We start from the raw sequence: 26,112 nt of genomic DNA, 5'->3' as shown, positions 1-26,112 counted from the left end.
ATTTATATTTTTGTGTATAAATATGTAAAAAGACTTTCCCTTGATTATAGTTATAAATATTATGAAGTATAACTGAGCTTGTGAGACTATCAATAAACCCAAGTGTCTATGAAATGTAAAGTCTAGCTCAAACATATGATTAAACTGTCAGTAGTAAAAGGAAAATGTAGAATCCTACTTAAGTTGTAAAGTTTTTTCTTCCTTGGTACATATAATTAGCCAGAAATCAGTCTTTACCCAATATCCATTTAATGTGAGGAGCCATAGGATAATTTTAAAGCTCATATATAAGTCCTAAAGGAATGAGGAATACAGGATAGGAGAGGATTATTCTGTGATGCCCTGTCTTCCAGTAGGAAATCGTGGAAGTCTCCTGAATGAGAAGTCCTGGGAATAGACTGAACGGGGAAGAGAGTACTAGAGGTTTACATTGCTACCTATCCTATTTTACTGAGGTCTGTGCCGCTAAAAATTTGCATCATGGCCTTCTAGGAAGGCATGTGTGTATGGACTAACTAAAAGTCCAGCCATTTTTATGATCGTTGAGATAATAAAAATCACTAATGGATGATAAGGTATTTTATTTTTTCTGTTTTTCTTAAGTGCAGCATTGCATAAAATCAAGGAAATAAACACTTAATTCAGTTAAAGAATTCTTCTGGGTAGGCCACAGCACATGAGAATTCTAGAGTTGGAATTCATTTGAAAGATTATCCGGACTGTTGACAGATAAGTATACGGTTGGGGTGGGGGGGACGGGACCAAGAGGTTAAGGGACTTGCCTAAAGTCTTGAAATTACTGGTGCATCAAAACCACACATATATTCTTCCTCCTTAGTCTCCTTGCTAGTGTTGTTTCTTTTTTTGTTTTTAATGTTCCTGTTGGAACACAGGATAGTTCTCTTTTTAAGTTTTTGACGAACTTTCATACTCTATTCTGGAGTGGCCGCCTCTTTGAAATGTAACAGCCTTTCTACACCATGAAGTTATGCCTAAGTATAGAGAAGGATAACGTATAAGAATAATAAAATGATTGAAAAAATTCTGTTGTTACATGTTACGCAAATGTTCATCTTTCCCATTGTTCATTAGTAAACCAAATATGTCTTTCACGTGCTTTCGTCCTCCACATAACATGTCATAGGGTTTTTGTGATTACATTTGTTTGAAATGTTCTTGATATGAATAGTTTGCTTTTCTTCACTGTTTGACACGCTTGATATTTGGAGGGAAACAACTGTCTTGATAAATGAATAGTTAAAACATTATTTTCTGGTTTCCAGATTATATTGAATAAAAATAGTACATTTTTGTGTATATTTATATATTTGTCTTCTGTACATAAACACACATATGTATTTGTATTATGGAGTTAAACCGCTTGTGGAATATTATACAGAAGTAATAATAGTCTGTATAATTTAGGCAATCACAGGCCTTAGCAAGCTTAGAAACCATAAATCTCTGACATTTTACTCTTCTATCCATTAGGAATTCCCGGATGGATTTAGAACAAGGCCAAATCAATGTTGCAGTGTGTTTCAGTTGTAGAAACTAGACTTGTAATCTTTCTGAGTGGCTTTTTTTATTACAAAAAAACAGTATCCTTAGTTTTGGGGTTTGATCTCTACACTGTTGACACAGACTACGTTTCCAGACATTGACAATCTTTGTTCTATTCTTCATGGATTACAGAATATGCCAGATGTGTAGAATTTTCCTGGAAGAGTTGGAGTCACCCAAAAGTCATTAAAAAGTTGAAAAATGAAAGCATTACTGTTACGATACAAAGTAGTACTCATTGAAACTGAAATTCGTGCACTTGCATACAGTACTTAGCTATTGTGGCTGCTCAGCTCTCTAATCTTATGTTCACACTTAGGCCTCACCATAAAGCATTTGTTACATTAAAAATAAGGAGGACAAACTGAAAACTAATAAAAGACAATGGAGAACACATCTGATTTACCTGCTAAATGCTCCTTTTATCTTTTGGTTAATGAATAGAAAAAAGGTAATTTTAGTGAGTTATTATCAACAAGAAAGATAAATAAACACAATGTATGCCATTTTATTTAAGTTCTTGAATATTCAAACTAAGTTGTTTCCATTAACTTTCTAATTCATTGCCTGCTTTTTCCCACTTTTTCCCAGAAATTGGTTTTTGGTCATTGATTTTTTGTTTTTAGTTGAGAGAGACAGAGAGAGGGAGGGAGGGAGGGAGGGAGGCAGGGAGGAGGAGAGTATGTACCAGTGGAGGAAAGGGGCAGAGGGAGAGAGAGAGAATCTCAAGCAGGCTCCACGCCCAACACTCAGCCTGACACAGGGGTCTATCCCAAGACCCTGGGATCATGACCTAAGCCAGAATCGAGAGTCAGATGTTAAGTTGACTGAGCCACACAGGTGCCCCTAGTCATTGTTTATTTTCTTATTTCTCGCTTTACTGAGCCCTAAAATTAGCCACGCACATTTAGCTTAAGTACTGGTACAATGTATAATAAGCTAGTATTATAGAAGTACATTAGTTCTAAACAATAATGAAGAAGCAAAAAGTTGTATATTTATAAGCCACATTCTAGGATTCTAGGGGAAATATTTCCATTATAATAATGTTAATGGGGTGCCTGGGTGGCTCAAGTAGTTAAGCGTCCGACTATTCATTTCAGCTTAGCTCAAGGTCACACGGTTCATGGGACTGAGCCCTGTGTCAGGCTCTGTGCTGGGTGTGGAGCCTGCTTGGGATTCTCTCTCTCCCTCTTTCTCGGCCACTACCCTGCTCACACTCTGTCTCTCAAAATAAATAAACTTAAAAAAGGCAAGCTAGTTTCTCTTATTTATGAATTAAATTTATGCATGGGAAAAAAGTCACATATCTGATAACAGAATGTACAAATAATATGCTTTGTGTGTAGGGTGGCAAGAAGAATGGACCAAAACGTTGTATTTACCCCATTCATCATGATATGTTTGGAAGTTATTTAAAACATAAGAACATCTTGATAATCTGTTTTGAAAACATGTTTTGCATGGCCTCAAGAACCTAGAGCTTTCCAATATACTTTAATTATGTAGTGCATTATAAAATAAAGCTTCATTTAGATTATGTTAGGCCATTTTATAATACAACCAAATGTGATATATCCTTTTATTTCATTTTAGTCCTACAGTGTTAGATAAGCTCAGTTGTGTCCAAGAAACTATGTTTTTGTAGACAGGATGGATACTAATTCATTCTTTATTAGTCTGGAGGGGAAGTAAATTCTGACACACTGCCTACTCTGTTGCAAAACTAACCAAATCAAACAATTTATTCCACAACTGACCAATTCAGAGAGAAAACAAACCAAGCTAAAGTATCATTTTAATTTAAATTACCAACTTGTAAACTCTGAGAATAAATAGTTAGAGCTGAACTCAAAGTCTAAATAATATTTATTTTTATGTTGAACTGTTGCTAAGTTTCACTATGTTTGACCAAACCAACCTGACTCTGTGCTTATGTAATTGTGAGCAAGCTGACATCTGCATGTGAGTACTTACTTTGGATTTTATGGTGATCATATTGCTATCAACATGATTTACAATTATACAGGAAGTAGCAATACTTTGATTTTGCTGACTTTCTTACTCCGTAATGTGATCTACGTTTTACATAATCAAAAATCAACTCTCCATACCAGTGGTTAGCCAAGGAATGGCAATTTTAAAAAAGCAAGAAGTTTTTTTAAAAATGGATTTTATTATGAAATTCCTTTTTACTTAAACTCTGGTATGCATCTCATCAGGGCTGATAGAAGTTTCTGAATCATTATAAAATCTCTTGAGTAGAAGTAATAATGGAACACATGAAGGGATTTCCATGCTTTTTCCCCCCTATGAAATGTTGAGATTGGTTAATCTTCATTACTTTACTGTCTTCCTACCATTGGAGAATAGCACTTGTGTATGTGAAACTTTAAATCGAAACCACTTGAGGTCTGTGTTCAATTTCAGATTCTGATATGGTAGGTTTGAGGTGTGCCTGAGTTTCAGCATTTTTAATGAGGTGATACTGTTTTGTCATGAATAGCAAAGGTATATGTAGACAGTGACATTCAGTATTGATTAAACTTTTCACTTAAACCTAGATAGCACTTAATAACCTTGGTAATTGCTACCCCATTCTTACTTTAGCAAATTTTTGTAAACATCTCAAACCCTCATAAAGATTATGATAGTACAAAGCATAGGGTTTCAAGCTGGATATAACATTATTAAAAAGCCTCAGTTCCAACTTTGGGCAAATTTCTCAATTCACTGGATCTCGATTTTCTTATCAGCAAAATGCAAATGATCCTGCCTGTGTTACATGGGGATGATGCTTTAATATGCCACAAGAATCATCTAAAATGAACAGTAGCTAACATGGAATTTAAAGTACGAGATTCCTTCTGCAAACGCCACGGTTTGTTTATATAACTCGGTGTATGTATGTATGTATGTATGTATGTATGTATATATGTTACAGGTAGATATAGTAGATACATACATACGTTAATATATACACAGCATGCATGTGAGCTAGAACAAAGCAAAGAGACAGTGGTCTTCAAAGGTATAAAATGTATGAGTTCAAGAGAGTACAGACCTCCAAATGAACTCTTCACCGTCTTACATTTTAACATTTATTGAGGTCTTATTGATATATTAAAAAATGCACATATATAATGTATACAATTTAATGGGTAGTCTTTTGAATTTAGTCTTTTGAATTTAGTATTTGGTAACCTGGTTGTGGGTTTTGGGAAAAATTCTAATTTAGATCCCTTCCAATTGATATACCATAGTACTTTGCAAATGATAGATTCAAGAAGGAATATATTTGTTCCTGCTGGAAGTTTTGTCACAGGACAATTTTCACATTATAGGAGTGGAAATTCATTTAGAACTGGCTGGCAGGTTAATTTGAAATCAATTCAAGAACTATGAATGCCTATTGTTAACTATTTTTAGTTTGAAAACTCTGTAGGCTAATGATAGATGGCATGCTGTGATTGTACATGTGTCCGTGTGTGTGTGTGTGTGTGTGTGTGTGTGTGTGTGTGTACACGAGAGAGAGAGAGAGAGAGAGAGAGAGAGAGAGAGAGATTGACATGCTGATATATGCTTCATCACTGAATTTTTAAATATAGGAATTAAGTTATTTTAACTTACGAAAATACAAAATATATTAAAATAAAGCAATAACATTTATGCTTTTATACAAATAATATTAAAAAATGAGATATTAAAAAATGAGAACAGTGAGATTCTCTGTTTTTTTTTAATACCCATCTCACTTCATATCTAAAACAGAGTGCTGTAATCCGCATGTCAGTGAAGTATTTCACTTATTCCTATATTTGGTTGTTACTGCTGAGTGACATGGAAATCCTATTTCACAAAGGTTTGTGTAGCAAAGACTAGACTGCTCTACAACTACTAAATTGTTTCATTTCATACAAGTGTTTACCTCAAATTTTTGGTGATAGGACTAATACCATGTATAATCACTTTAAAGTATTCTAGTCTTTTGCTGACTTGATGCATGAACAGCCTGAGGGACATTTAATCCCTGCTTATATCAAACTCCTTTTTGTTTGTATCACAGATAGGTGGAGATGAGTTGATAAAATATACATATTTAATGAATAAGACACATCAAATAGTACTACAAATATATGTAACTGGCGGACAAAAACTATTCCTATCCTCACCATCCGTGGAGTTACTTCTAAGACAAAAAGATTGTAAAGTTAGAGATTGCAGGAAATTGTCCTATCCTGTAGTTTGATCAGGCTGCCAAAATATAGAAGAGTTTGCCAGGTTTTTATGTGGCAAAAGAGTTACCATCTTACTGGTAGGTGGCTCTGTAAAGACCCCCCCCTTTTTTCATGCTTCTGGAGTGCCTTTCAGGACATAATCAAAACTGGGAGGAAGAAACAAAATACTGGCACTTGCTTTGTGTAGTAACATAAGATGGCAGGGGCAAATGAGCAGATTGTGTGCAAGTTGGAAAATGTTTCTCTTCTTCAGTGTGAATTATTCTGGATTATACTTAATAATAAATGGAGACTGAGGCACCTGGTTAGCTCATTCAGTTGAGCATCTGAGTCTTCATTTTGACTCGTGTCATGATCCCGGAGTTGTGGGATCAAGCTCCATATTGGGTTCCATGCTGAGCCTGCTTGGGCTTTCTTCCCTTAACCCTGCTCACTCTCTCTCTTTAAAGAAAATAATAATAATAATAATAATGATAAATGGGGACTATAGGAGATGTATGAATCCTGGAGAAAAAGATCATTTTCAAAGGATACAGCCTCTTGCATCAGGCTGCCTAGGTTCATATCTACCTTTCACTAGCTTTGTGTCCTTTAACAACCTTGAGATTTCCACCTATGTAGCTTCTCTGAGCTTCAATTATGTCGTCTGTAAAATGCTGATAAAAATGAGTGCCTATGTTATGGAGTTGTTGTGACGATTAAATTTCCATATTTCTCTGAATCTAAGAAATTGTCAATCATATGACGTCATTTTGTGTACCACTACGAAAGAAGAAAAAATAAAGTAACGCCTAAACTGTATGCACCAATGCTTTTAAATATATACTCAATCTTAGAAATAATAAAATGTGAAATAGGTCATCTCAGAATCCATCAAACCTAGTAGACAGTACTGATAAGGTACTTAAATCAGTATTTGGCACATATTAATTGCTCAGAATTTGCTGTCATGGGATAGAATTTCTCTCAGGGCAGATCATGTTTCCCACATAGAAAATGGAGGCCTTCTAAAAGGGATGACTCACAACAGGCTTCAGTATGGAAGAGCAAACGTCGAAACTGGACAGTATTCACAAAGGACCCTTGTGTAGGGTTTCATTCCTTCCAGCTCTTCTGTTGCACAACACAGAGGTAAACGCCCTTTTATAGTGGACCATTTTGCATTCCTCCCCCGCCTCCGAATTCTCTTTAATTATCCCCATGTACAAGTCATGCAAGGCCTGTGCTCCCACCCAGTTCCATGTGGAAGTTTGTGGAGACCACAGTGGGGAGCATTTCACCAGGAGCTGGGACCCAGGCAGTGCAGCTGATGCACACTAGGAATGGAACTGTCCAATGGCTCCATGTGGTGTCAAGGTCGGCCTTGAGCAGCTTTGTAAGAAAGAGTCTCTGAGAGTGATAAGGAGGGAACCACACCCAGAGAAGTAACTACCAGGGGATTTGTGATTTAGGAATAAATGTGAGGAACAAAACCTTTCTCCAGGATTTTATTTCTTTTTCACTTTTTTTAAGTGTTTATTTTTGGAGAGAGAGAGAGAGAGAGAGAGAGAGAGAGATTGAGCACCAGAGCACGAGTGACCTCGAGCAGAGGAGGAGCAGAGAGAGAGGGAGACACAGAATCTAAAGCAGACTCCAGGCTCTGAGCTGTCAGCCCAGAGCCCAGCATGGGGCTGGAACCCACACACTGCAAGATCATGACCTGAGTTAAAGTTAGATGGTTAACTGACTGAGCCACCCAGGCACCCCTCTTCCTCCAGGATTTTAGAGAAAGGTGACTGTTAGAATGGCAGAAGTGGCTAATGGTTAGTTGGCATAAGTGATGAAATTTTTTCACAGTATATACAGTCTAGACTACTAGTGGTCATTGAATCATGTTAGTGATTTTCCTCTATTGCCTTACTTTTGAAAAGTATATTTTTATATTTCTGATATCAGAATATACAACAACAGTGACAGTATTAATACTTCTAGCTAACACATAGAATGTACTATGTTCCAGGTGCTATTCTAGATACATACAGTTTACTATGTTACAAGTGCATTACTGGTGTTAACTCAGTGGTAAGTCTATGAGCTGGGTGCAGTTGTTATCCCTCATTTAACAGTTGAGGAGACTGAAGTATGGAAAGGTTACTTCTCCAAAGTGTCAAATGTCCACAAACACACACACGTATATGGCCACATGGACAAGAACTATTAGGTAGCAGAGATGGGCAGCATGGTCCTATCCATTACATTCTTAAACAATTTCACAAGAGCATGGAATCGACATTCCTTCCCCCAAACAGTTTCTAAGCCAGTGATAACTTTACAACCTTATGGTAGCCTGAAGTTTAGAAAATGAATATGGTGACTGCATTGTGCCTACAGTCCTGTTCTTGTCTATCTACCTGTATCCAGGACCCCCAAGGTCAGTGGCAGTGGGCATGGATGTTGGCTTCTCCTGTGCATCTGAGTCTCAGCTGTGGCAAAAAGTGAGCTTGAGCAAGATTATTTTAATTAAACATTTTATTCTGACTTAATTGTAGAATTAAGGAGTGTTGTAAAGTATAATACGAAAAGATGTTGTATAACATTTACCCATTTACTCTCTACTGCTCTTATCTTGGAAATAAATAGTAAAATATCATGACATTTTAGAATGAATCCATCTTAATCAGAGTTCCCAGATTTTTCCTTGTATTCCTGTGTGTGTGTGTCTGTGGTGAATTATAAGACATTTTTAAAAAAAAATTTTAGCATTCATTTCTGAGAGAGCACAAACAGGAAGGTCAGAGAGAGGGAGACACAGAATTCGAAGCAGGCTCCAGTCCCTGAACTGTCAACACCTAGCCCAATGCGGGGCTCAAACCCATGAATGGTGAGATCATGACCTAAGCCAAAGTCAGATGCCTAACCCACTGGGCCACCCAGGTGCCCCAGAATCCAATGCAGTTTTAAAACATGTGAGATAGTGCCTCCACCACTATAGTCAAAATTCAGATCACTTGCATGACCATGGGGTCCTTCCTGCTGCCTTTTTATGCCAACACCCATTTTTCTCCTTCCACCCTGTCCTGTCCTAACCCATGGCAACAGTCTGTATTTCGTGTCTATAATTGTGTTATTTCAAAAATATTACGCAAGCAGAGTAGTATAGATTTGGAATTGGCAGCTCAGCCTAGTTGTCTTTAGATGCATCTAAGTTACTGTGTGTAGCAAATAGTTTCCTTTTTTCTTGTTTAAGAAAATTGAAGTATAGTTGACATACAGTGTAATGTTTCAGGTGTACACCATGGTGAATCACCAATTCTCTGCAGTATGCAGTGTTTACTACAATAAGTGTAGGTACCATGTATCATCATACAAGGTTATTACAACATTATTGACTGTGCTGTACTTTACATCCTTGTTTCTAACTTATTTTATAACTGGAAGATTGTATCCCTTAATATCTTTCACATATTTCACCCATCCCTTCCCCCGCCCTCAGCCTTGGAACTACTAGTTGGCTCTCTTTATTCATGAGTCTGATGATTTTGTTGGTTCATTTGTTTTGTTACATTCCGTATGTAAGTGAAAGCATATGGTATTTGCTAATATATATTGCTGATTCATTTATTATGGATATCCCAGCATTTATTAAAGGGGCAGAGAAAGAGAGGGAGATACAGGATCCAAAGCAGTCTCTAGGCTCTGAGCTGTCAACACAGAGTCTGACGTGGGGCTCGAACCCAAGAACCACGCGATCATGACCTGAGCCGAAGTCGGACGCCCAACCGACTGAGTCACCCAGGCACCCCGGTTGGTTGGTTGGTTGGTTGGTTGGTTGGTTGGTTTTTAAAAAGCCACACAACTATTTTCCGGAGGTGGCTCTAGCATTTTACAGTCTTAACAGCAATATGTAAGTCATCTACTTTCTTAACATCCTTGTCAACATTTGGTGTTGTCACTATTTTTTATTTTAGCCAGTCTGGTCAGTTTGTAGTTTTGTCTCACCGTGGTTTTAATTTGCATTTCCTTAATGCCTAGTGATGCTAAATATCTTTTTTATATATTTATCATCTGTATATATTCTTCAAAAGAATGTATTTTTTCAGTATTTTTTCCCTATTTTCTTTTTCTTTTTTCCGTTTTAGAGCAAGTGAGAGAGTAAGTGGGGTGGGGGAGGAGGGGGAGAGAGAGAAAGAGAATCCCAGGAAAGCTCCACATTCAGGGCAGACCCTGACCCAGGGCTCGATCACACAACCCTAGGATCATGACCTGAGCTGAAATTAAGATTTGGATGCTCAACCAACTGAGCTATCCAGGAGCTCCACCCCATTTTCTAATTGAATTTTATTTTTTTTACTTTTGACTTTTTAGTTACATATTCTAGTTACTTATCTAGGTCAGTAAAAGTGATAAGCAGGTATTTTCTTATAGTTCATATCATTTCTTTCATCTTCTTAACAGGTTACTTCCCAGAGCATGACTTTTAAAATTTTGATGAAATTTATTTTATTAATATTTCTGTTTATGGGTTGTGCTTTATATGTTAAGCATAAAAAGTCTTCACTTAAGTCACAAGTATTATCTCATATATATGTATACTACTAAAATTTTTATCATTTTATATTTAACATGTCAGTTTTGCATAAAGGGTTAAACATAAGTCTACTTGCTCCGGTGCCCTTTCTTGAAAAGACTATCATTCCTTCATTGAATTGCTTTTACAACTTTTACAAAACTTTGTGGGTATGTTTGTACCAGTTTATTTCTGGGTTCTCTCTTCCATTGCATTGATGTAAAACTCTACCCCCCACCATTTCCAACTCTCTTTCTTATAATTGAGTAATAAGTCTTAATATTGACCAGCATGATTCCTGTCACTTTTTCTTAGTCAAGGTTGTTTTAGCTATTATAGGGTTGTGTCATTCCATATAAATTTTAGAATACGCTTGTTTGTGTCTACAAAAATGACCTTGCTTGTGTTTTGATAGGAATTTCATTAAAACTACACATCAACCTAGAGAGAATCAACATTTTCACCACGTTGAATCTTCCAGTCTCTTAACACAGTGCATCTCTCCACTTTGGAGATCTGACTTCTTACATGATGCTTTGCTTTCTAACAGTGCCTGACTTTGGGATTAGATTGTGTTTTCATGTTTCTACTATTCGTATAATGGCGTTATTGTCTGTTATGCATGTGATTAGAAAAAGAAAGGGAAAATAGGAAAGGGTCCAAAATTGCAGTTTTCAAAGGGAAGCAATTTTTAAAAATTTAAGTCACTGTATCTAAAAATATACCATATGTGTATGATGTTGTAGTAATTTTAAATGATAAGGTTATAATTGTTTATAGACAGATTGATAGAGACCTATAATTTTTCATGAATGCAAAACATCTTTCTAATTACATTAAAGTCATGCATCAGGGTGTTTCTTAATCACTTTTTTAGCCTACAGTTTTATGATTCATGTTGTAAAATGAAGACTGGTCCTTATATTCTAATATTTATGAATAATCCCTATATATTAAAACAGACAACAAAGTAATTAGAGCCCAGTACTAAATTTAAAAGTGAATTAGAAATGAACTTTTAAGTAATTGAAAACCCTAAAGGCATTGTATTACGTAAATTGGGAAGGGTCTGAGTCATTTTCTCCACTAAATGAATTATTTAGCTTAATTTAAAACATTCAGATTAATACAGCTTCACAGGTAATAACCTGGGAAAAACACAGGGTTGATAGCTAAGATATAAAGTTCCCAACTTTATAGAGAAGAGGAAAAAATTGGCCATTTTTGCCTTCCTTCCCCACAGTTATCTGTATCTCTTGAAATGGTTCTCCTGTGATGACATATATTTTTTAAGTTTTGATTTTAAAGCATCTTTTTATTTAAATGCCATGGGAAAATGTGTTAGCTTTTATTGGCTAGTTTAAGGGCGTAGATGCCAGAAAAAAAATTAAAACCATTTAGAATCAAGCAGTTGATACTTGACATATATGTGCAACTCTGTAATAAGGTATTTCATTTGTCAGGGTGTTGCAGAGTGGAGTGTGTTTATGTGTGGAGTGATGTATTCATACACACGTGGACACATGGGCAACTGGAGGTCTTTTATCACTCACTCAAGTACATTGTCAACAGGTCAATCACTATATGACTCTTGTTTTAAACTCTGAGACAATCCGTTGCTTTCAGCCCTTACTTCTGCAGTGAAAACTTCATATACAAATCAGTATGGAGGTGGTAAGTTTTTATTTCAAGTTGTAATAAATATTGTATACTCAAACCACCAGATAAAGCCTTGAAAAATGTAGACATTGTTTGTATACACAGAAACATGCTTCGTTATGAATCCCATTCATTTTCATCTTCTACTTTATTACTTCAAAGGGAGAAGCTGTTGATTTTTCTGATCTCCCTGTGTCAGCCATGACCCTGGCAAGAAATGGAATCTAGCACAGATGGTTCAATGAAACCCGGTAATGGGACTACTTTCAGAGCTATGGGCAGGTTTAAAGGAAACAACAACAACAAAAAGGGCTTTTGGAGTTCATATATATTACCAGCAGTAGGAGACTGTTAAATGTCCCCCTACTCAGGTGTGAAGGATCAAGCAAAGGAGGTAGCATTTTCTAAATTCAGTAAGAGAGCATTGGAAGAGGGGATTCCTAACAGGACATTTAGGACTGTAAGCTGCCACTGTGAGAAATAAGGCCCAAAGAAGATGCAGTGGAATGGGGAAGAAATGCCTTTCTCTTTGCCTGCCTTTTTTTCTAATGGGTGTGCTGCCCATTGGCCCAAATCAACCAAGAATAGTCAGCAAAGGATCTAATGAAATGTAACATATGGGGGATCAGCCTTGCAGGCACAGAGTAAAGCAAAGAAGGACATAAAAGTGGTTGGGTTCATACCAGAAGAAGACAGGAGAATAAAATATTCAAGGCATAGAAAGAAAAAAAAAACACCAACCTAGAATTCTGTATCATTGAAATTATCTCTCAGAAGTGACGGAGAAATAAATACTGTATCAGACAAACCAACACTGAGAGGATTTGTTGCCAGTAGATTTGCCTTACAAGAAATGTCAGAAGTACTTCGGAGAGAAAGAAAATGATGTAGCTCAGAAACTTGGATCTACTTAAAGGAAAAAAAAAAAAACCTTAGAGAAGGGCTAAATGAAAGTAAAATAAAATCTTTTAATTTTCATACTCCTAATAATGTAATAGATATCTGTCCAAAATCATAATAGCAGTAATGTATTGGGTGATTAGAGCTTACTGATAAAATAAATGAATGGCAGCAATGTTATAAATTTCAAGGAGGAGAGTGGAATAGTTTGTTATATATAATGTAGGTGCACTAGCTATGGGGAAAAATTGATTGCAGTGGGGAGCAGAGAGAAAATGTCATAATTCCCTACTTTAGTCAATGTCAGAACTGTCCCCTAGCTAGTTCAAGTTCAAGTTCACTTATTTTGAACCATAAATTATTTCATTTTATTCTTTTCCTAATAACTGAATGAAAATAGAAAAAAATGGGATCTATAAAGTATAAGTGAGAACCTAATACAGTTTCTCTTTTCTAATGGATTTAACTACTACTCCTAGCCTTGTCTCAATATATTTTTTCAAATATATTTTTCTACAAACCTCCTTTTCAAGAACCAGTTGTATTATTAGAATTCCCTGTCTTCAAATGGAGGATTTATTCAGGTAGCCCTTCCCCCCCACATCCCCTTTTTTTATTGTTTTACAAAGAGGGACTTATACCTATCTTTAATCTTACTCTGTTCTCCAGTTTTCTGAAGGTATACCTCAGAATTGGGAAATCGTAAAAAGTACTTCATTCATGAATGTGACAGGAAACATAACTTGAGGGGCACCTGGCTGGCTCTTTCGTGCAGTCCTTGATCTCGGAGTCATGTATTTGAGCCCCAAATGGGGTGTAGAGATTATTTAAGAAATAAATTTAAAAGAAAGAAACAGGTACCTTTGAAGACAAAGATGATAATGAAAAAGGCATATGTGCACACACATACACACGCACCTACATACATATTAAACCCAGGTTTAGTAACTTAGCAGACTTCTTAATATCCCAAATAAAGCTAAAAAATAAAGCTAACACTGAAACTTCACAATAAAATGTTTACTTTTTTAAAAAGTGGTGAAGGGAGTATGAAAGCTTTGGTTGTTTTGAGAAGTTAATTGAATCCAACATATTATAGGAATGTAAACAATGGCATTTAATATAATATGGGTTATAGGCTATATTCAAGTCATGATACTTATGAATTTTTGAACACTTGAAAAAAATTAAACCTAACTTTATGAAATAAACCTATATCGACTTCTTTTCTGTAATCCTCCTCTAAATTCAGACCATTTTTGAAACCTCATTTGAAGTCAAGTAAAATACTCCCTGTGGTTTCCGTAACAGGCTCCCACTTTCAGGCTTCAGTGAGTAACTATATTGCTTATGGGGCTCAGGAAAGTTTTTGAACCAAATTATAAATGGTCATTATTTCAGAGGTTATTTTCATTTTTTTAAGTATTAAGAGTTTCAAAATAGAATGCCACTCAATTAGAGACTCAATCTGAATGAAGTCCCCACCCCCCCAGCTCTGGGACCGTATTAGAGAAAATAGCATGTGTAGGTTCACCTGGTTCACAATTCCTCTTTAATCTTGCCTCCCCAGAAGATTTGTCAGGAGACTAATGAAGCCTAAGTGTCAGGGCCCCTCCATTTCACGGAACTCTTCAAAGACACTGCTAAAGCCTCCAGATAGCCACATGCTTAAAAAATACCCAAAACTAAGAAGGTCCTCAAATTTTAGGCCCCATATATTTGGATGAAGATCACTCTCATAACTCTCACACTCAGCCGTCACAAAAAAATTGTCACATATGTTATGGTTTTGGTATAGACGGAAACTTGTGGTATTAAGGACAGAGTAAATAGTGTAACAATTGCAGAGTTTGTTTTAACTTTTTTTCACAAAGAAATTAGCAAAGGATTTTGATTTCAGCCTACAAGTTTTGCTGAAGCTGCAATTTAAATGTCATCCACAGAGATTTATATTACTTCCGTTACTTTTTCTTGCACAGTAATAACTTGGTCTAGGTTTTCAGTACATTTATGGAATCTTTTTGAATATTAAGTAATGACAAAGTGTCATTTGGAGCACGTTTTCTGAAGATTCTCATATTTATTTTATTTTATTTTATTTTATTTTCAATATATGAAGTTTATTGACAAATTGGTTTCCATACAACACCCAGTGCTCATCCCAAAAGGTGCCCTCCTCAATACCCATCACCCACCCTCCCCTCCCTCCCACCCCCCATCAACCCTCAGTTTGTTCTCAGTTTTTAAGAGTCTCTTATGCTTTGGCTCTCTCTCATATTTATTTTAAAAGATACCCAGAATTCTTATTTGCAGATTTAAAGTCTTCTTGAACATTGTACTCTGTTACTATATTGTAACTTTGAACTGTGCTATTATACAACCTAGGCCCTGTAGCTTTTAAAACAAAAAGCAGGAGCACCTGGGGTGGCTGGTTGGTTGAGCATCCAACTCTTCATTTCAGCTCAGGTCATGATCCCAGAGTGATGGGATCGAGCCACACATCGGGCTCTGTGCTGAGCGTGGAGCCTGCTTAAGACTCATTCTCATTCTCTCCCTCACTTGCACATGTACTCTCTCTCTCTCTCTCTCAAAACAACAACAACAACAACAACAACAACAACAAAGAGGAGCAATTGCAGAGACAATTGTAAACATATTGCTGTCACCTAATCTTCATTAGACTTTACAGTATGTTTTATCCTTACTTTGCTTTGTGTGCATATATATCAGTGTCCCATACGAGGAGTCTGAAAACGTAGGACCATGGGCCAAACTCAAGCCCCCATCTTTTTTATTTACTTAAACTATATATCTTTTACATAACTGTAGTTTCATATAGAATTATAAAAAATACAGAGAGGTCTTATGTATCATTTTACCTTGTTCCTCCCTGTATTAACATACTGTAAAACTATAATACCATATCACAGCCAGCTTATTGACATTAATTAGTACAATCAAGGTACAGAATATTTCCATCGTCACATGGAACCTTTATGTCACCCTTCTTTGTCCAGACCCATTATTTCCTTCCTGCCCCCACCTACTCCTTAACCCCCACAACCAGCAATGTGATACCCATTTGGATAACTTTGTTATTTCAAGCGTGTTATATAAGTGGGTTCCTATAGTATGTAACCTTTTAGGATTGGCTTGATTTACTCATGAAGATGATCTAGAGACTTTTCCAGACGGCTGTGTGTCTAAATAGTGTGTTCCTTTTTAGTTCGGAGTAGTATAGCACGGTATGGATGTGCCACACTTGGCTGAGCCTCTCTCCTTTTGAAGGGTATCTGATTTTCCAGTTTCTGGATATTACAAATACTCTGAATACTCATATACAAGTTTTGGTGTGAAAAATAATTTTCATTTCTCTGGAGTTAATGCCCTGGATCGAAATTGCTGGGTTGTATGGCATTTATGTGTTGACTGTTTACAAAGCTGCCCAACTCTTTTTCATAGTAGCTGTACCATTTAACATTGCCAGCAACAAGGAACCCAGTATCTATAAATTCTTGGCAGCATGTAATATTGTCAGTATTTTCTAACTTAGCCATTTTGGCCTATAGTTACATCTCCCTGTGATTTTATTTTGTATTTCCCTAACAACTAATGGTACTATCTATCACCTTATTTGCCATCTGTGTATTGTCTTTGGTGAAATATCTCTCTGTGTCTTTTGTCCATTTTGTAATGGAATTTTTTTGTGGGAGGTTGGTTTTGTTTGATTTTTGTGTCTTACGAATTCTTTATATGTTCTAGTCTCTGCCTGAATATGTTGTTTGCAGACCTTATTTCCTTAGGTTGTCTTTTTATCCCCTGGGAGGAAAAGTAAAATGTTTGTTTCTGTCTAGTTAATTAGCTCTTCCTTTTATGGACCATGCTGTTAGCATAAAATCTAAGAACTCTACCTAGCCCTAGATCCTAAAGATTTTCTTATGTATATATTTTCAAAATACAGTTTCATGTCTCACATTTAAATTCATCATCCAGGGGAGCCTGGGTGGCTCAGCGGGTTAAGCATCTGACACTTGATTTCGGCTCATGATCTCATGGTTTGTGAGTTCAAGCTCCCCAATGGTGCTCTGTACTGTCAACCCGGAGCCTGTTTGGGATTCTCTCTCCCCTGCCTCCCCCCTCTGCCCCTCACAACTCACACTTTCCCTCTTTCTCTCAAAATAAATAAATAAACTTAAAAAATAAACTTATCATCCATTATTAGTTAATTTTGTATAAGATGGCACACTTAGGTTTTCTAGCACCATTTGTTGTTCATTGGTATTTGTGCCACTGAGTTGTTTCTGGATCTTTGTCTAAACCAGTTGGCCATATTTGTGTGGTTCTCTAAACTCCCATTGATCTTTGAGTCTTTGCAACCACCAGTGCCACACTAGTGCCTCACTATCTTGATTACTGTAGCTGTGTAAGTTTGAAAATCTGATAAACTTGCTTGTGTATTTTTGTTCTTCAACATTTTTATGCTAATTTTGTTGCCTTTGCATATAAATTTTTTTTTAATTTTTTTTTAACGTTTATTTATTTTTGAGACAGAGAGAGACAGAGCATGAACGGGCGAGGGGCAGAGAGAGAGGGAGACACAGAATCTGAAACAGGCTCCAGGCTCCGAGCCGTCAGCACAGAGCCCGACGCGGGGCTCGAACTCACAGACCGTGAGATCATGACCTGAGCCGAAGTCGGCCGCCCAACTGACTGAGCCACCCAGGCGCCCCTACCTTTGCATATAAATTTTAGAGTGCTCTTGTCTTTACTCTCTTGCTAGGATTTTGATGGGAATTGTGTTAAAACTGTATATCAACTTGAGTAAAATGGACTATGTTGAGCCAACCAATGAACACTGTATGTTGCCTCAGTTACTTAGATGTTCTTTAATTTATTCCTACAGCCTTGGGTTGTTTTTACCATATACATACAGTGTATGTTGTGTGAGATTGACACCTTGGTTTTTTTGTGAGGTGGTAAAGATTCTTATTTTTAATTTCAGTGTCCCCTTGTTCATTGTTAGTATATAGAAATACAATTGTTTTTTGTACTTTTATCTTGTATTCTGCTACTTTGATGAATTCACTTATTAGTTCTACGAGGAGTTTTTTTGTAGTTGGCTTTTTATGTAGTAGAGGAATTTTCGTATTCCTCTCATTTGCTTGTAAGCAATGGTTTTATGTCTTCCTTTACCTATAGGTAGGTATGGGTCTATTTTCTTGCGTTGCCTCCTTGCACTAGCCAAAACTTTCAGCACTGTGTTGAATAAGAGTGGTAAGAGTACACATTCTTGCTTTGTTCACAGTACTAGGGGACAAGCATTTAATCTTTCACTATAAAGTATGTACTTAGCCGTATGATATATGTAGGTGCTGTTTATTAAGTTGAAGAAGTTCTTTTCCTATTTTTCAGAGAGTTTATTTCAGGCACAGATGTTGAAATTAGTCAAACAATGTCATGCATCCACTGATGAAATCAAATGATTATTCTTCTTTAACATTTACTGTGGTGGGTTACAATAATGATTTTCAAATACCAAACCAGCTTTTCATCTCTGGAACAAACCCTGCAAGATTATTTTGATATGCTGCTGAGTTTTATGTGCTGAAATTTTGTTAATTTTTGCTTTGGTATTAATGGATATTAATCTCTAGGTTTTTGTTCTGGTGTTTTTTATTTTGATTATTATTTTTTTTTTACATTTTACTATCAGGCTATTGCTGGATTCATTAAATGTATTCTGTAATGTTGTTGTTTTTATTTTCTGGAAGACTGTAGAATTGGTGCTGGTTCTTTTTTAAAACTTTGGTAAAACCCTCTGGGCAAGGAGATTTATTTTTCAGAAGTTTTTAAATTATGAGTTCCATTTACTCATTATATGGCTGTTCAAATTATCTATTTCATACTGGGTGATTTGTAGTAGTTTGTGCTTTATGAAGAATTAGTCATTTTATCTAAATTGTCAAGTATGTGTGTGAATAATCGCCCCACAGTGTTCCCTTATTATCTTTTTGATATCTGCCCAATATATAGTGATATCCCATTTGATTCTTAACATTGGTAATTTGTATGTCTTCAGTTTTTCTCCTTTGTCACTCTTGTTAGCACTTTGTCAATTTTACTGATCTCGTTGAAAAATGAGCTCTTTATTTCATTGATTTTGTCTATTGTTTTTCTGTTTTCAGTTTTATTGATTTCTGCTTTCTTATTTCCTTCATTGTGCTTGAGGTTTATTTTGCTCTTCATTTTCTAGATTCTTGAGGGTAGAGCTTGGATTATTGATTTCTTCTTTTCTGGTGTATGCTTTTAAAAGCAGCTTTTTTAGTTCATTGGTTATTTAACTGACATGACAATCTTTTATGGTAGGCAGTACATGTGATATTATCTTTAAAATCTGATTTCTGTCTTAGGTACCTCTCCCAGACAGCATCCTCTAGCTTATTTGAATTCATTAATTAACATGTAGATTAAAGTGTATTTTATTTTAATACATTTGAAGCATAATCCCCTTGAGGATGGGGACCAGGAGTTATTACCTTATTTCCTTAATGTAGAAAATTTGGCCCTAATAAATATTTGATAAATAAATGCGCATTAATTCCTTGGCTTGGTGCCACTGTTTCAAATGAGAATTTGATACCATGGTTATCCCACAAAGGTAAGGGTCAGATCTCTTTTGACATATATTTGAGAACAGATTTAATTTGCTACACTCAAAGGATTCAGCCTTTATTTTGAATTTTATAATTATCTGTGATGTAAATTCCTGGCTTCCTCCCTTGTACCTGTTTGCTTTTTTTCCAGTTGATATCCTTGAGCCCTTATGAAACCCAATGCACTTTTGAGAACTAATGATATCAACAGTAAATCTTAACACATCTGTAACATGAAGAAGTTTACAACTGAGTAGTGAAGATAAATTCATATCATTAGACTCAACTACAAATGGGGCTGAAGAAAACTTCAAAAAAATCTTCATAGAGAAGGTAAATTTAAATGAAGTCCAGAAGGATAAGGAAGCATACAATACACTGATATAGAATAAAAGATAAATGATAAGCAGAGGCCATAGCCTACATATGACAAAGTCATGAACAGTGGGAGTGAAGTAAATCAAAAGGAAAAGACAACATTTTTTCTGATTGAGTTTGCATTCTAGCAGCTAAGACACATATTAAACAAATATTCAGGTGATTTATTATGCTTGTAACAAACGAGCAAAGCAGTATGCAAGAAGATATATGGTGAACTTTTGAAATAATTTGAGCTATAAAGGTCGGAAAGTACATGAGATCGCTTCAGGGGGATTCAGAGTTACAGTGCTGAAAAAAGAAGAAAAGGGCTAGATTGCAAAGGGTCTATTCATTTCTCATCATATTTTCCACTAGGTTATCATACTAGTGATGAGTATCCTGATAGTGAAGGCTAAGCCCACTTGCTAATAATTCCTCACTTGTATGAGTGGCCCTACTCTCCACTAGCACATCCATTTTGTGACATTATCTGCTCTACTCTTTGCCATGGGAAGTTTAACTCTTCATCTCCGTTACCTAGGCCTTTTGCACCCTGTTAGCAAATTGTGTGACACCAGATCAGAGGATGGAGGGAAAGCTTAGTGTATTTGTTACTTTGTATGTACTTCACTAAAGTCCTTGTCATGACTTTGTGGGTCTATTGCTGTTCCAACAACGTTGGTCTCTCACTTTGACCCATCAGGCCTAGAGGTGGAAACAACTTCCCACTTTGGATATTACCTCGATGATTCACTTTCCGTTAGCCTCATCACCCTGCCTATACCTCTGTCCACATTTATTTCAACAAATTGTTTTCTATTAAGTGCTTTTTTGTCCCCCTGTCTCCTGCCAGGACCTTGACTAATTGAACCTAAGAAATGCAACTATTAAATCTTGGTACTGATTCGCATCTCACTGGCATTAGTGTGTTGAATTTCTTTGTGCTTATTATACTTAGGTTTCATTCAGAAATCTTTAATCACCATCGCTAATTTCTACACATTTACTTTCTAAAATAGTTGAAGGTCAATATATGACTTAGGCATCCATTATTTTTACAACACAGATAAATTACTTTTGAGTTTTATTTCGTTTAGTGAGTAAATGTTCTCTGTCTTGACCCCACAGAAGGCATTGCTATGTAGTACCAAGTTATAAAACCAAATCATTTTGTACATGTCAGAGACATCATGTCAATGGGGATACAAGTTAAGAAGTGCTCTCAGGTTCACAAGTTGAAGCATTTTTCTGCCTAGTGGAAAAACTTCTAAATGCTTAAGAATGAACCTGCAAGGTTCCCGAAATCCATTTACTATTTTTAATGGAAATTAAAATAATGTTAAAGAAATAGAAACTGCACACAGAAGTAAGCAAGCTCATGTATCAACATAGGTTGAATGGCAAACCTCAACTTCTGATCCACCAAACAGTAACAAGGGAACAACCCTCCTTCCCATGTTTCACCAAAGGAATGTAAGAACACACCAGATAAAACAGAAGATTTAAGTAAGGTCTGGAGTCTGATAACATAATACCCTAAATGTCCAGGTTTCCATTTAAAATCATTCATCAAACCAAGGAAAAGGAAAATCACAACTTGAATGAAAAAAGACAATCACCAGTCACCTACATCGAAATGACACAGGTGATAGAATTATCTGCCAAGGATATTAAAGCAGCCATCATAAAAAATGGTTCAATAAGCAATTACAAACTTGCTTGCAACAAATAAAAAATAGAACGTCTCAGCAAGAAATAGAAGACATGTAGAACAAAATGAAGTTTTAGAACTGGAAAATATAAGAATCAAAATAAAATGCAGTGGATGGTCTCAACAGCAGATTGGAGGGGGCAGAGGGCAAAGTCTGTGAACAGGAAGATAGAACAGTAGAAATTACCCAGTCTGAACAAAAAAGAAACTAGGCTGATAAAAAATGAACAGATCCTCCGTGACCTGTGGGATGATAATGAAACATCTATGATGCGTGTCTTCAGAGTCCTGAAAGGGGAGGAAAAAGAGAGTATTGCTGAATAAGTGACCAAAGAAATAAAGACTGAAAAATAACCAAATTTGGAAAAAGACAAAAACCTATAGGTTCAAGAAGCCGAGTGAATAAAAAGGATAAACCCAAGGAGATGCATGACTGTACCCCTTATAGTGAAACTTCTGATAACTAGTGATAAAGAAAAAAATAAAAAGCTTAAAAGCAGTGAAGGACAAAGAACACTTTATGTATAGGGAAAAAAAAAAATCAAATGACAGGATTTTTTACAAGAAACCACAGAATCCAGAAGGCAATGGCATGCCATTTTTCACGTGATTAAAGAAAAGAACTGTCAATGTCCATAAAAATAGAAAAGGGGCAACACTTCCAAACTCATTTATGACACTAAAAGTCCTCTGATACCACAAACAGACCAATACAGAACAGAACAAAAAAAAAAAGCTACTGAAGAGTTTCCTTCCTACATAGAGACAACAATCCCTAACAGAATATGATGAATTGTATTAACTAAGAACAATCACATGTTGTTATTGATGCAGAAGAAAAAGGTTTGATAAAATTCAACACCCATTCATGGTAGAAATTCTCAGGAAACTAGGAATACAGGAGGATTTCCTCAACATGATCACGAACATCTACAAAAATTCTCTAGCAAGCATCATAATAACGTTGAACTATTTGAATGCTTTCTTCCTGTTAGTAGGATCAAGGCAAAGGTGTTTGCTTTCAGTCTGCTCTTTATAGTACTGGAAGTTCTAGCTAGCCCAAAACTGCAAGAACGTAAATAAAAGCATAAAAATCATTTCTATTTACACATGTTATGATGGAACTCTGTGTAATATCCCAGGGATTCTACAAAAGTACACGTAGAAATAATGAGTTCAGCAAGATTTCGGGATATAAGATGAACTACGAAATCCAATTGTATTTCTATATGTAAAAAGTGAACTGCTGGAAACTAAAATTGAAAATGTAATTTTCTGCTGTTACTCCAAAAAAAAAAAAAAAATAGAAAAGGGAGAGAGGGAGGGAAGGAGGGAGGGAGGGTTATGTTTGGGAACCTAACAAAACATATAGGACCTGAAATAAAACAAAGACCTAAATAAATTGAGATAATACTGTGTTCATAGACTATGAAGTATAACAGTAAATGTCACTTCTCCCCCAAATTCATCAATAGCTTTAATGTAATGACTATAAAATTTCAGCAAGCTTTTTTGTTCATATGGACAAGCCCCCATTTGCCTGAATCCTCACCTGCCTTTATTTGTGTGGGTTCAGTGATAATAAACTACGCATACCTAGCACATTTCTCCTTTGGCTTTATCTGCAGAGATTTTTTTTTTTCTTAACACCTAAGAAATACATGTCTTAATAGAATGTGTAGCCTTTCGGCCAATATGGGTCATTGTGGGTAAGAGAATCAGAAATGGCCTAGAAATTATTTTTCCCAAATCAACAAATCTGTCAGCTTTATTTAAATATGTTAGCTACTAAGCCTGGTTTTTTTCCCTAGCTTACTTATCCTCTGATGATCTGTTTAATCACAGTACTTAGAATTATGTGAAATAATTGAATCAGTAGGGAAAATGACTCAGACCCCTCCCAATTTGTATAAAACACTGCTGTTAGGGTTTTCAGTTTCTTCGGAATTCCCTTCTTATCTGCTTTGAAGTCTACCATAATCAGTTCTCTCTAATTCATATTCCACTCATTTTATGATATGGGAATTACTGGTTGATAACTAGAATATAAGCAAGGACCAGTCTTCATTTTTTTTTATAGCATGTATCTTAAATCTGTAAACTAAAGAGATTAATTTAAAAATATGCTTATGTGGGCCATGAGTGTAATAAAGTAAGCTTTGTATTCTTGAAGAAATAATCCATGTGTATTAATTCATGTGTAACAATGAAACCTTTATCATTTAAAATTATTTTTGGGGTGCCTGGGTGGCTCGGTTAAGTGTCCAACATTGGCTCAGGTCATGATCTCAACATTTGTGGGTTCAAGCCCTGGCTCGGGCTCTGTGCTGACAGCTCACAGCCTGGAGCCTGCTTCAGATTCTGTGTCTCCCTCTCTCTCTGACCCTTCCCCACTTACACTCTGTCTCTCTGTCTTAAAAATAAACATTTAAAAATATTAAAATAATTTTCAAAGCATACATGTATGGTGCATGTTGAGTTACATACGTTTGTTTAATACCCTTTTCTGAAAGTGTCGTTTAGCAACCCCTGCTCTTTTCCTTTGTGCAACTACATATATAACAGTAATACTCTCAGAAGCATATTAGAAATGTGAAAAAAACCCATCCAGTCAGAATACAAAGCACTGTTATGATATAAATTAAGGATGGCCTGAATATTGCAAATATATTTGTAATGGATTGATGGATTAAAAGACTCAACATGGTTAAAATGTCATACCTCCCCAAACTTATCTATTTAAAGCAATTCCCATCACAATACCAGAAATTGTATTTTTAATTCTGATCTGTAGATCTATTTGTAGATAAGCCTACTGTAAAATTTGTAAGCTAGCACACAGGACCTAGAATTTCTAGAACAGTTTTGGAAAAGAGTAATAAAGTAGAAGGAATAACTCTAATGCTTAGGCATATATTACAGAGGTAGAGTTAACTAAGGCAGTGTGGTATTGGGAACGAGATAGGCAAACACATCAGTAGGACAGACGTGAGATCCCAGAGATAGATCCTCACAAATAGGCCCAACTGGTTCTGGACAAAAGTACAAACGTTATTCATTGGAAGGATAGCCTTTTCAACAAATGCTCTTGTACTGTTTGAGCAATTGGAAATCTATAAGAAAAAATAATCTTCAGAAACCCCACACCTCATACACAAGTGAACTCAATCACAGATTTAAATGTAAATATAAAATGATGAAAAAGTTAGGAAAAAAAGGTAGAAACTCTTAATGAATTAAGGCTTGGTGAATAGTTTTTAGACCTGATACCAAAAGCACCATCCATAAAAAGAAAAAAAAATGCAGTGAATTGGACTTAATAAAAGTTCAAAAAGTTTGCTTTGGAATGACACCGTTAAGATGAAAAGATAAGCTACCAACTTGGAGAAACTATTTGCAAATCACGTATCCAACAAAGGACTCATACCTCAAAAAATATAAAAAACACTCAAAACTTAGCAGTTAAAAAGAAAGGTGTCTAATTGGAAAGTGAGCAGAAGACATGAACAGTCATTTTGGTGAAGAGTACATTCAGATGGCAAATAAGCATGAGAAAAGATGTTCAATGTCATTAACCAGACAATTCAAATTAAAACCACCATAATGTATCTCTACCTGCTTAAGACTAAAAAAACTAAAATTGACGATACCATATACCATACAGAGAATGTAGAGAATATGATACAGAGAATAGGATACAGGGAAACTGGATCACTCACATTGCTGGCAGAAAGGTAAAATGGTACAGACCCCCTGGAGAATGTTTTGGCAGTTTATTTAAAAAGTAAACTTATGGGGCGCCTGGGTGGCTCAGTCGGTTGAGCGTCCGACTTCGCTCAGGTCATGACCTCACAGCTTGTGAGTTCGAGCCCTGCGTCAGGCTCTGTGCTGACAGCTCGGAGCCTGGAGCCTGCTTCGGATCCTGTGCCTCCCTCTCTCTCTGCCCCAACCCACTCGCATTCTGTCTCTGTCTCTCTCAAAAATAAATAAACATTAAAAAAAAAAAAGTAAACATGTAGCATAGAACCAACAACTTTACTCCTGGGCATTAATCCCAGATAAATGTAAAATATGTACATGATGGTTTTGCAATTTTATTTGTAGTAAACTCAAGCCAAAAATAACCAAAATTTCCTACGATACATTTATTGTAACTAAACCATAGTATGTTATTAACATGGACTACTACTCACAGTAGAAGAAAGCAGGCTATGGAAGCTGGTGACAACTTGAATGGATCCCTAGGACATTATGCCAAGTGAAAAAAGCTGTTATCAAAATATCATGGGGGCACCTCAGTGGCTCACTTGGTTAAGTGTCCGACTTTGTCTCTGGTCATGATCTTGCGCTTTTTGAGTTTGAGCCCCGCGTCGGGCTCTGTGCTGACAGTTCAGAGCCTGGAGCCTGCTCCCTATTCTGTGTCTCCTCTCTCTGTCCCTTCCCTGCTCGTGCTCTGTTTCTGTCTCTTAAAATAAATGTTAA

Source organism: Lynx rufus, unplaced genomic scaffold, assembly GCF_022079265.1.
Source record: "Lynx rufus isolate CCGP_SWC_20201006 ecotype Redwood Valley unplaced genomic scaffold, mLynRuf1.p SCAF_14, whole genome shotgun sequence".
Taxonomy (NCBI): Eukaryota; Metazoa; Chordata; class Mammalia; order Carnivora; family Felidae; genus Lynx; species Lynx rufus.
The sequence above is the reverse complement of the archived record's forward strand: the minus strand, read 5'-3'. Positions refer to the sequence as shown.